The sequence below is a fragment of the Salvelinus sp. IW2-2015 genome, unplaced genomic scaffold (genome assembly GCF_002910315.2).
Source record: "Salvelinus sp. IW2-2015 unplaced genomic scaffold, ASM291031v2 Un_scaffold5645, whole genome shotgun sequence".
Lineage (NCBI taxonomy): Eukaryota > Metazoa > Chordata > Actinopteri > Salmoniformes > Salmonidae > Salvelinus > Salvelinus sp. IW2-2015.
In genome coordinates this window covers 11,390-23,336 of record NW_019946910.1, presented here as the reverse complement: position 1 = coordinate 23,336, position 11,947 = coordinate 11,390, and the positions used below count along the sequence as shown (strand labels likewise).

Sequence of the window (11,947 nt, the reverse complement as noted above, 5' to 3'; positions counted from 1 at the left end):
ACGACGATGCGTTGGGCAGATCACGGTTGAYTCTTCCTTTGTAATCCGTAATGGACTGTAGCCCCTGCCACATGCAGCGGGCGTCGGAGCCTGWGTTWTATGATTCCACCTTACTCCTATATTGTCCTTTTGCTCGTTTGATGACTCTGCAGAGGTCATAGCGGGACTTGTACTTATTACTGTCCTCGGCCGTAGCCTCAGGGTTGTCTGCAATAGCTCTGTCCTTTAGTTTAGCTCCAACCTCGGTGTAAATCCAGGGCTTTTAATTAGGGAATCAGCAAACAATCACTTTGGGGACAACTTCGCCAATGGATTTTCTAATGAAGCCGGTAACAGAGGTGGTTAGCTCGTCAATGTTATCGCCCGAGTCTCGAAACATATTCCAATCAGCGCTAGCAAAGCAGTCCTGTAGCATAACCTCTGATTCTGGTGACCGTTTCTCAACGGAGTGAATCCCTGGTACTTCCTGTTTGAGTTTCTGCTTGTAAACATGAAGCAAGTATACGGAGTCATGATCTGATTTGCGAAATGGCGGACAAGGGATGGCCTTGTATGCTTGCTTGTGGGTAGAATAGCAGAGGCATTGGAGATGTGTTGATGGAAGTTGGGCATCACGTGTCTTTAGTGACGCAGAATTAAAATCACAGGCAACCAGAAAAGGAGCCGCTAGATGTAGCTTTTCTTGCTTGTTTATAACCTTGTACATTTCGTTAAGTGCCAGCTTGTTATTTTCCTTGTCCTGAGTTGGAATGTATACAACAGTCACGATAACAGCTGAAAACTCCCTTGGGACGTAGAAAAGTCGGTATTTGACGATCAGGCCAAGACAGATGAACAGTGGGTCAAAACTTCCACCACGCTGAAGTTAACACACCAGTTGGTGTTGATGTAGAGGCAAACGCTTACCTCATTCGATTTCCCCGACTCCACTTGTCCTGTCCGCCTGGTGAATGGAGAATCCATTGAGTTGGATAGCGGTGGGGAGTATCTTAACCTGAAGCATGGCTCTCGGACTTCTTGCTTGTTTATATCCTTTTTTATATATTTTTTTTAAATTTCACCTTTATTTAACCAGGTAGGCCAGTTGAAAACAAGTTCTCATTTACAACTGCAACCTGGACAAGATAAAGCAAAGCAGTGCGACAAAAAACAAGACAGAGTTACACATAGGATAAACAAAAGTACAGTCAATAACACAATAGAAAAATCTATATACAGTGTGTGCAAATGGAGTAAAGAGGTAAGGCGATAAATAGGCCATAGTACCAAAGTAATTACAATTTAGCAAATTAACACTGGAGTGATAGATGTGCAGATGATGATGTGCAAGTAGAGATACTGGTTTGCAAAAGAGTGTGCACCGGGGCCTCCCACTCCTCTTTCTATTCTGGTTAGGGCCAGTTTGCGCTGTTCTGTGAAGGGAGTAGTACACAGGTTCTTGGCAATTTCTCGCATGGAATAGCCTTCATTTCTCAGAACAAGAATAGACTGACGAGTTTCAGAAGAAAGGTCTTTGTTTCTGGCCATTTTGAGCCTGTAATCGAACCCACAAATGCTGGTGCTCCAGATACTCAACTAGTCTAAAGAAGGCCAGTTTTATTGAGTCTTTAATCAGAACAACAGTTTTTCAGCTGTGCTAACATAATTGCAAAAGGGTTTTCTATTGATCAATTAGCCTTTTAAAATTATAAACTTTGATTAGCTAACACAACGTGCCATTGGAACACAGGAGTGATGGTTGCTGATAATGGGCCTCTGTCGGCCTATGTAGATATTCCATCATTTAAATCTGGCCGTTTCCAGCTACAATAGTCATTTACAACATAACAACAATGTCTACATGTCACGCCCTGGCCTTAGTTATCTTTGTTTTTCTTTATTATTTTTAGTTAGGTCAGGGTGTGACATGGGGAATGTATGTGTTTTGTATTGTCTAGGGGTTGTATGTTTAATTGGGGCAGTGTCGTGTCTAGGTGTTTGTAGGTCTATGGCTGCCTAGATTGGTTCTCAATTAGAGGCAGCTGTTGTTCATTTGTCTCTGATTGAGAGCTATATTTAGGCAGCCATATTCATTGGGTATTTCGTGGGTAATTGTCTATGTCTATGTTGCATGTTAGCACTTAGTCTGTTCGTTTGTATAAGTATTTGTTTCGTCTTTATTTTATTTCAAGAAGATGTATTCACTTCACGCTGCGCCTTGGTCCACTCTTTCACCTCAAGGCGATCGTGACACTACACTGTATTTCTGATCAATTTATGTTATTTTAATGGACAAAAAAAAATTGCTTTTCTTTCAAAAACAATTTTTAAGTGACCCCAAAATTTTGAACGGTAGTGTATAGATACTTAAGGATGCTTAAAACGTTGTCCGTGAGTAATGTGATTATTTTACAACACTTCAGTACCATATTTTTGATTTGAGTGTAAAGAGAGCATGGGAACAGTCTGAACGCCCAGATTTCTCCTTCAACAGCTCTCATCTCAGTCATAGCCATGTAAATATGAAGGATATGATTTATCATATTTTCCTTTTTTTTATGTTTGAAAAAGAGACAACACCCTATTTACATGTGTGTACTGACTGGTTGCCTGTCCCTCCTCTCCCGTCCAGTACAATTCGTACGACCTAGAGTACAGTGAGGTCTATGACTACAGTGAAGGAGAAGGAGCCACTGAAACTGCCCCAACCGAAGGAGGCAAACCTGCACCTGAGGTAAAACACACCTGTGGATTCACACACACGCACGCACCCGCACGCACGCACACACGCACGCACGCACACACACACACACACACACACACACACACCAAATGGACAATGACTCCGTTCTATGAAGATGAGTTATACCTGTCTGATATCTAACATAGCTATAGATATAAGTATACCTATAGTATCTAATCGATTGTTACTACCGTGTTCTAAAATGGTCATAACAATAGATCAAATTTCAATCAAATGTATTTATATAGCCCTTCTTACWTCAGCTGATGTCACAAAGTGCTGTACAGAAACCCAGCCTAAAACCCCCAAACAGAAAGCAATGCAGGTGTAGAAGCACAGTGGCTCGGGAAAAACTCTTGAGAAATGTGGATGTTGATTTCGATGTTGCTGTCACATCATGGTGCTGACGTGGCTCAACGTTGTAGTGTGGAATAATTTCCAAGCATTTAAAAAAAAACTTTTTCTTTCTTCTCTTTTTGTTTTTGCTCTCTGTGTGTGTTGTCGTGCGATAGGCTGTGGACGGAGCTCAACCCGCTGAGAACCCTACAGACTCAACCGTTTCAATCCTGGTACGTTGGCATGCTTCTCATTTGTCTACGGCGACGACACGTTATCACTAAAGTAGTACTCTGTGTTGTCTCATATTACTAAAACTACTGAGTTTAACAGAGCGTGTGTCCAAAAATAATACCCTATTCCCATAAATAGTGCACTACTTTTGACCAGAGCCTGCAGTAGACTATTTGGCGCTTGTCAAAAGTAGTGCACTATATAGGGAATAGGGTGCCATTAGAGATGTATATTAGGGTAAAGTAGTGCACTATGTAGGGAATAGGGTCCTAATTGGTATGTATATTATGGTAAAGTAGTGCACTATGTAGGGAATAGGGTCCCAATTGGGATGTCATCTTAGGGTAAAGTAGTGCACTCATGTAGGGAATAGGGGAATTAGGGATGTATATTCGGGTAAAGTAGTGCACTATGTAGGAGATAGGGTCCCATTAGAGATGTATATAGGGTAAAGTAGTGCACTATGTAGGGAATAGGGTGCCATTAGAGATGTATATTAGGGTAAAGTAGTGCACTATGTAGGCGAATAGGGTGCCATTAGAGATGTTAGTATTAGGGTAAAGTAGTGCACTATGTAGGGAATAGGGGTGCCATTAGGTATGTATATTAGGGTACAAGTAGTGCACTATGTAGGAATAGGGTGCCATTAGAGGATGTATATTTAGGGTAAAGTAGTGCACTAATGTAGTGGAATAGGGGCGCTATTAGAGGGTCGTATTTAGGGTAAAGTAGTGCACTAATGTAGGGAAGGGGCCATTAGAGGATGTATATTTAGGGTAAAGTAGTGCACTATGTAGGGAATAGGGTAGCATTTAAGACACAGACCACAGCTTCATCTGAATGAGGAAAGATGACATCAAAGGAAGCGAGTGATGCGGAACGACAAAGATGGACCAATTTAAAGCACGTTGGGTTATTGCAACAGCTGAGCCGCCAGACAGAGGGACATCAAACGTGTTATATGGTGGTTTGATGTATGTGGCAAATGGAATGCCCGGAATCGCCTGCCAATACCACATGAAGCGTGATACGACTACCTCATGTTATATTACGGTGAGAACGTTTCCCATTCAGTCCAATTTGGATACAATCAAATGGCTAGTGAATAATGAGGCAGACTGTATTGTATTCTCAAAGAGATTGCTTAAGAATTTAGACTTTCTACGAGCAGCTCGGGGAAAGACAAAGCAGGTTGTCTTTATGTGGAAATCCCCCTTTTTTTGGACTCTTGATTCTAAGCTCACCATCCAACGAGTCACCATCCAATTAACAAACGACAAAGCCCTCAGTTTGCAATCTCCAAGTTAGATTACTAGATATTACAAAGATCAAAGAAGAAACAGTCTTGGATGGTCTTCTTAATCTCTACCATCTTCCTTGGAGTCATCCGAAACCCTCTGTGGCTTTTAGGGTGTATCCCAAATTATACCCTAATAATTATTGGGTTCTGGTCAAAAGTAGTGCACTTTGTAGGGAATAAGAGTGCCACATGTTTCTACAGTCCCCTTTTGATATCCATCAGAAACAACTCTTCAATCTGATCTTGATAAAAAACTGAACTAGTAAAACTCTGCCAGCTAATGAATTGCGACCAACGGGGTTCATATAAACTGAACTAGTAAAACTCTGCCAGCTAATGAATTGCGAACAACGGGGCCGCATCCCATGTCCTCTTTTTTGTCTCCAGTTTCCTGTAGTTTGCCCAACTTATTTTGAGCTAAATCATCACATAAACTCAGTGAAAGAGACATCCTGGGGTAAAGTCATTAATTGAGAGACATCCTTGGTAAGAGTTATTAATGAGAGACATCCTGGGGTAAAGTTATTAATGAGAGACATCCTGGGTAAAGTTATTAATGAGAGACATCCTGTAAAGTCATATAATGAGAGACATCCTGGGTAAAGTATTAATGAGAGACATCCGGGGTAAAGTTATTAATGAGAGACATCCTTGGGTAAAGTTATTAATGAGAGACATCCTGGGGTAAAGTTATTAATGAGAGACATCCTGGGTAAAGTCATTAATGAGAGACATCCTGGGTAAATTATGTAATGAGAGACATCCTGGGGTAAAGTTATTAATGAGAGACATCCTGGGGTAAAGTTATTAATGAGAGACATCCTGGGGTAAAGTCATTAATGAGAGAGACATCCTGGGTAAAGTTATTATGAGAACATCCTGGGGTATAAAGTCAGTTAATGAGAGACATCCTGGGGTAAAGTTATTAATGAGGAACATCCTGGGGTAAAGTCATTAAGAGAGACATCCTGTGTAAAGTTATTATTGAGAGACAATCCTGGGTAAAGTTCATTAATGAGAGACATCCTGGGGTAAAGTCATTAATGAGAGACATCCTGGGGTAAAGTTATTAATGAGAGACATCCTGGGTAAAGTTATAATGAGAGGACATCCTGGGGTAAAGTTATTAATGAGAGACATCCTGGGGTAAAAGTTCATTAATGAGAGACATCCTGGTGTAAAGTTATTAATGAGAGACATCCTGGGGTAAAGTTATTAATGAGAGACATCCTGGGGTAAAGTTATTAATGAGAGACATCCTGGTAAAGTTATTAATGAGAGACATCCTGGGTAAAGTTATTAATGAGAGACATCCTGGGGTAAAGTTATTAATGAGAGACATCCTGGGGTAAAGGATTAATGAGAGACATCCTGGTGTAAAGTTATTAATGAGAGACATCCTGGGGTAAAGTTATTAATGAGAGACATCCTGGGGTAAAGTTATTAATGAGAGACATCCTGGGGTAAAAGTCATTAATGAGAGACATCCTGGGGTTAAAGTCATTAATGAGAGACATCCTGGGGTAAAGTTATTAATGAGAGACATCCTGGGGTAAAGTCATTAATGAGAGACATCCTGGGGTAAAGTTATTAATGAGAGACATCCTGGGGTAAATATTAATGAAGACATTCCTGGGGTAAAGTTATTAATGAGAGACATCTGGGTAAAGTCATATGAGAGACATCCTGGGGTAAAGTTATTAATGAGAGACATCCTGGGGTAAAGTTATTAATGAGAGACATCCCGGGGTAAAGTTATTAATGAGAGACATCCTGGGGTAAAGTCATTAATGAGAGACATCCTGGGGTAAAGTATTAATGAGAGACATCCTGGGGTAAAGTCATTAATGAGAGACATCCTGGGTAAAGTTATTAATGAGAGACATCCTGGGTAAAGTATTAATGAGAACATCCTGGGTTAAAGTATTAATATAGACATCCTGGGGTAAAGTTATTAATGAGAGACATCCTGGGGTAAAGTCATTAATGAGAACACTGGTAAAAGTTATTAATGAGAGACATCCTGGGGTAAAGTTATTAATGAGAGACATCCTGGGGTAAAGTATTAATGAGAGACATCCTGGGGTAAAGTCATTAATGAGAGACATCCTGGGGTAAAGTTATTAATGAGAGACATCCTGGGGTAAAGTTATTAATGAGAGACACCTGGGTAAGTATTAGAGAGACATCCTGGGCGTAAAGTTATTTAATGAGAGACATCCTTGGGGTAAAGTTATTAATGAGAGACATCCTGGGGTAAAGTTATTAATGAGAGACATCCTGGGTAAAGTTATTAATGAGAGACATCCTGGGGTAAAGTTATTAATGAGAGACATCCTGGGTAAAGTTATTAATGAGAACATCCTGGGGTAAAGTCATTAATGAGAGACATCCTGGGGTAAAAGTTATTAATGAGAGACATCCTGGGTAAGTTAATAGAAACTGTAAAGTCATTAATGAGAGACATCCTGGGGTAAATTATTAATAGAGACATCCTGGGTAAAGTCATTAATGAGAGACATCCTGGGTAAAGTCATTAATGAGAGACATCCTGGGGTAAAGTTATTAATGAGAGACATCCTGGGGTAAAGTTATTAATAGAGAGACATCCTGGGGTAAAGTATTAATGAGAGACATCCTGGGGTAAGTATAAGAGACATCCTGGTAAAGTTATTAATGAGAGACATCCTGGGTAAAGTTATTAATGAGAGACATCCTGGGTAAAGTATTAATGAGAGACATCTGGGTAAAGTTATAATGAGAGACATCCTGCGGTAAGTTATTAAGAGAGACCCTTGGTAAAGTTATTAATGAGAACATCTGGGGTTAAAGTCATTAATGAGAGACATCCTGGGTAAAGTTATTATGAGAGACATCCTGGGGTAAAGTTATTAATGAGAGACATCTGGTAAAGTTATGAGAGACATCCTGGTAAAGTTATTAATGAGAGACATCCTGGGTAAAGTCATTAATGAGAGACATCCTGGGGTAAAGTCATTAATGAGAGACATCCTGGGTAAAGTTATTAATGAGAGACATCCTGTGTAAAGTTATTAATGAGAGACATCCTGGGGTAAAGTTATTAATGAGAGACATCCTGGGGTAAAGTCATTTAATGAGAGACATCCTGGGGTAAAGTTATTAATGAGAGACATCCTGGGTAAAGTTATTAATGAGAGACATCCTGGGGTAAAGTCATTAATGAGAGACATCCTGGGGTAAAGTTATTAATGAGAGACATCCTGGGTAAAGTTATTAATGAGAGACATCCTGGGTAAAGTTATTAATGAGAGACATCCTGGGGTAAAGTTATTAATGAGAGACATCCTGGGGTAAAGTCATTAATGAGAGACATCCTGGGTAAAGTTATTAATGAGAGACATCCTGGGGTAAAGTATTAATGAGAGACATCCTGGGTAAAGTTATTAATGAGAGACATCCTGGGGTAAAGTATTAATGAGAGACATCCTGGGTAAAGTTATTAATGAAGACATCCTGGGTAAAGTCATTAATTGAGAGGACATCCTGGCGTAAAGTTATTAATGAAGACATCCTGGGGTAAAGTTTAAATGAGAACATCCTGGGTAAAGTTTAATGAGAGACATCCGGGTAAAGTTATTAATGAATGAACGACATCCTGCGCGTTTAACCGTCTATTAACCACTGAGCAGGAACATCTCTCGGAGGTACAAGTTATTAAATGAGAGACAATCCGCGGTAAAGTATATATTACCATGAAACTCCCTGGCGATACCCTGGTATGTAATGCAGGACACGGGGTAAGTTATTATAGAGCATCTGGGACAGTCTATAAGAATGCCAAGTTTCTTATCGAGAGAACATCCTTGCGTATAGTATTATGAGACGACATCCTGGTCGGTAAAGTTATTAGATGAGTTACATCCGTAGTATTAGTGAAACCTGTTAATAATTATGAGAGACATCCGGCGGTAAAGTCCTAATATAATGAGAGACATCTCCGGTAAAGTCATATAATGAGAGACATCATGGGTAACAGGCTTTCGACGAGAGCGCCACGCTGGTAGCGGGTAAGGAGATCTAGAGGCCATCTTTGCGAAGTATATGAAGCTCAGGTCAAGTTTTATGAGGACATTCCCTGGGGTAAACTAATGAGATCCCTTAAGTATAATTAGGAGACATCCTGGGTAAAGTATTATGGACCCTGCGGCGTAGTCATTAATGAGAGACCATTCCTGGGGTTAATACGTTATATAATGAATAAGACTTACCCAATCCTATGGTTCGGTAAAACGTTATTAATGAACATCGCTGGTAAGTTAATGAGACACGGGGAGTTATTGAGAGACACGGTCATCATTAATGAGACATCTGGAAGATTAGAGGACACTGTGTAAAGATTTACTTATAAGCACCTGGACTATTAGATGAGAGACATCCTGGTAAAGGTATGCGAACATCGGGTAAAGTTATTAATGCAGAACATTACCTGTGGTTAACTCTATGTCATTATTAATGAGGAGCTATCTCCCGGCGTAATGCTCTCGATTAAATGTACCGACACATCTGGGCTATAAAGTTCAGTTATTAGATCGAGAAGACATCCCCTGGGAGCTCAAGTTCATTAATGAAACTTGCGGAGTTGGGAGACCCTGTAAAGTCCATTATGGAATGAGACATCCTTGTCGGGTAAAGTTATTAAACTTAGCTAACCTGAGACATCCTGCGGGCTAACAGTTATATAATGAGAATGATCTGTAGAGAAGTTATTACATTAGAGCTTCCCGGGTAAGTTATTAATAGAGCATTGTAAAGTCTATCTATGAAGAATCCGGGTACATTATTACTAGGGACATCTTGGGTGACCTAAACCAAGTCATTAATGAGAGACATCCTGGGGTAAGTTTAATTATACAAGAGCATTCTCTTATAATCAATTATAGAGACGACAATCCTGGCCCAGGGGGTAAAGGTTATTAATTGCTGAGGACACTGACATCGTCTTTGGCGTAAAAGTCCATTCAATGCAGAGGACATCCTGGGTTAGAGTCTCATTAATACACATTCCTCGGTCTAGTCATTAATGAAGACTCTTCCGGGAGTAGGATATGAAGACTTACCCTGGTAAAGTCTTTAGAGAACCGGTTAAGTCTATATAGACATCCTGGGAATCATTATGAGAGACATCCGGTACCTTTAAAGAACCTCCTCGTAAAGTTTAGAGACGACTCCTGGCTAACGTTTTAATAAGAATTGCGTAAAGTAATTAATGAGAGATCATCCTCGCAGTAGGGTAATCAGTTATTAATAAGAGACATCCTGGGTAAAGTCATTAATGAAGACATCCTGGGGGTAAAGTCAATTATGAGAAGACATCCTGGGGTAAAAGTTATTACAGGAGAAGACATCCCTGCGGGTAAAGTTATTAATTAGAACCATCCTGGGGTAAAAGTTATTTAATGAGAGACATCCTGCGGGTAAAGTCATTAATGAGAGACATCCTGGGTAAACTTGATTAATGAGAGACATCCTGGGTAAAGTCATTAATGAGAGACATCCTGGGGTAAAGTTATTAATGCAGAGACATCCTGGGGTAAAAGTTATTAATGAGAGACATCCTGGGTAAATTATTAATGAGAGACATCCTGGGTAAAGTCATTAATGATAGACATCCTGGGGTAAAGTTATAATGAGAGACATCCTGGGTAAAGTTATTAATGAGAGAATCCCTGAGGGTAAAGTTATAATAGAGAGACATCCTGGTGGTAAAGTTATTAATGAGAGACATCCTGGCGGTAAAGTTATTAATGCAGAGACATCCTGGGTAAAGTTATAATGAGAAGACATCCTGGGTAAAGTCATTATGAGAGACATCCCTGGGTAAAGTTATAATGAGAGACATCCTGGGGTAAAGTTATTAATGAGAGACATCCTGGGGTAAAGTTATTATGAGCAGACATCCTGGCGTAAAGTTAATGAGAACATCCGGGTAAAGTTATTAATGAGAGAACATCCGGTAAAGTTATTGATGAGAGACATCCGGGTAAATTATTAATGAGAGACATCCTGGGGTAAAGTTATTGATGAGAGACATCCGGGTAAAGTTATTAATGAGAGACATCCTGGGGGTAAAGTCATTAATGAGAGGACATCCTGGTGTAAAGTCAAAACAATATGTATGCAATGCCACCAATGCGTGCCAGATGTCAGCATTACATTATGTTTACCGTTAGGGGGTAACAGCTACAACACAACCCCAGGACACGGACTTTAATTAAAAAGACAAAGTTTGAGGACGACGAGCGACAAACGATGGTGTTTTCAGAAACAAAAACATGTCCCAGTTTTATAGACCTGTGACTATGGAAATGGCAGAAATGATGTAGATAGCAACAAGAAACGGACCATTCATAACACGTGAGAGACGTTCTTACTGCTCCTTACTCAACAACTCATAATTCTTGTTGTTTAATCTGAATGATGATCTGAACACAGATCCCGTTTTCTGTTTAATCAGATTCAGGCTACACCTCGACAAAAAAAAACCCTGTTGTTGATGAGAAATCTCCATTGAAAAGTTGTTTTGTTTTTTTAGTCCAGAAGAACAATCTCATTCTATCTCTGTGAAAACCCTTCTTTTAATCTCTTATAACCCTTGGTCATGTTTATGAGTAAGATTCGTATGTCTTGTCAGTATGCTTCTTGTGGGAATGTTCCGTGCCAACGTTTTTGAATATCACAATAATATTCTTGCAACATTAAGGGAACATAATTTAAACGTTGTATGAATGGTACCCCAAAACACTAGGAACCTAATCTTAAAACGTTGTATGAATGTACCCAAACATTAGGAACCTAATTTAAACGTTGTATGAATGGTACCCAAAACACTAGCGAACCTAATTTAAACGTTGTATGAATCGTACCCAAAACACTAGGGAACCTAATTTAAACGTTGTATGAATGGTACCCAAAACACTAGGGAACCTAAATTTAAACTTGTATGAAATGGTACCCAAAACACTAGGGAACCTAATTTAAACGTTGTAGAATGCCTACCCAAAACACTAGGAAGCCTAATTTAAACGTTGTATGAGCAATTAACCAAAACCACTAGGAACCTAATTAAACGTTGTATGAATGGTAACCAAAACACTAGGAACCTAATTTAAACGTGTATGAATGGTACCCAAAACACTAGGGAAACCTAATTTAAACGTTGTATGAATGTGTACCCAAAACACTAGGGAACCTAATTAACGCTTGTTGAATGTACCCAAAACACTGGAACCTAAGTTTAAAACGTTGTATGAATTGGTACCCAAAACCACTAGGACCTAATTTAACGTTGTATAATGGTACCCAACACTAGGTGT

The 11,947-nt window shown here is 39.6% G+C and overlaps 1 long non-coding RNA gene across 1 annotated transcript in view; it reads left to right on the top strand.

Moving 5' to 3' along the window:
- Window positions 1–2,615: 2,615 nt before the first annotated feature.
- The window catches only part of LOC112078407 (uncharacterized), a 19,715-nt gene continuing 10,383 nt past the window's right edge, over window positions 2,616–11,947 (top strand). Inside the window, exons 1-2 of the long non-coding RNA XR_002895669.2 lie at window positions 2,616–2,713; window positions 3,235–3,291. This is a non-coding gene — a long non-coding RNA (uncharacterized lncRNA). The remainder of the gene's footprint in view (window positions 2,714–3,234; window positions 3,292–11,947) is intronic.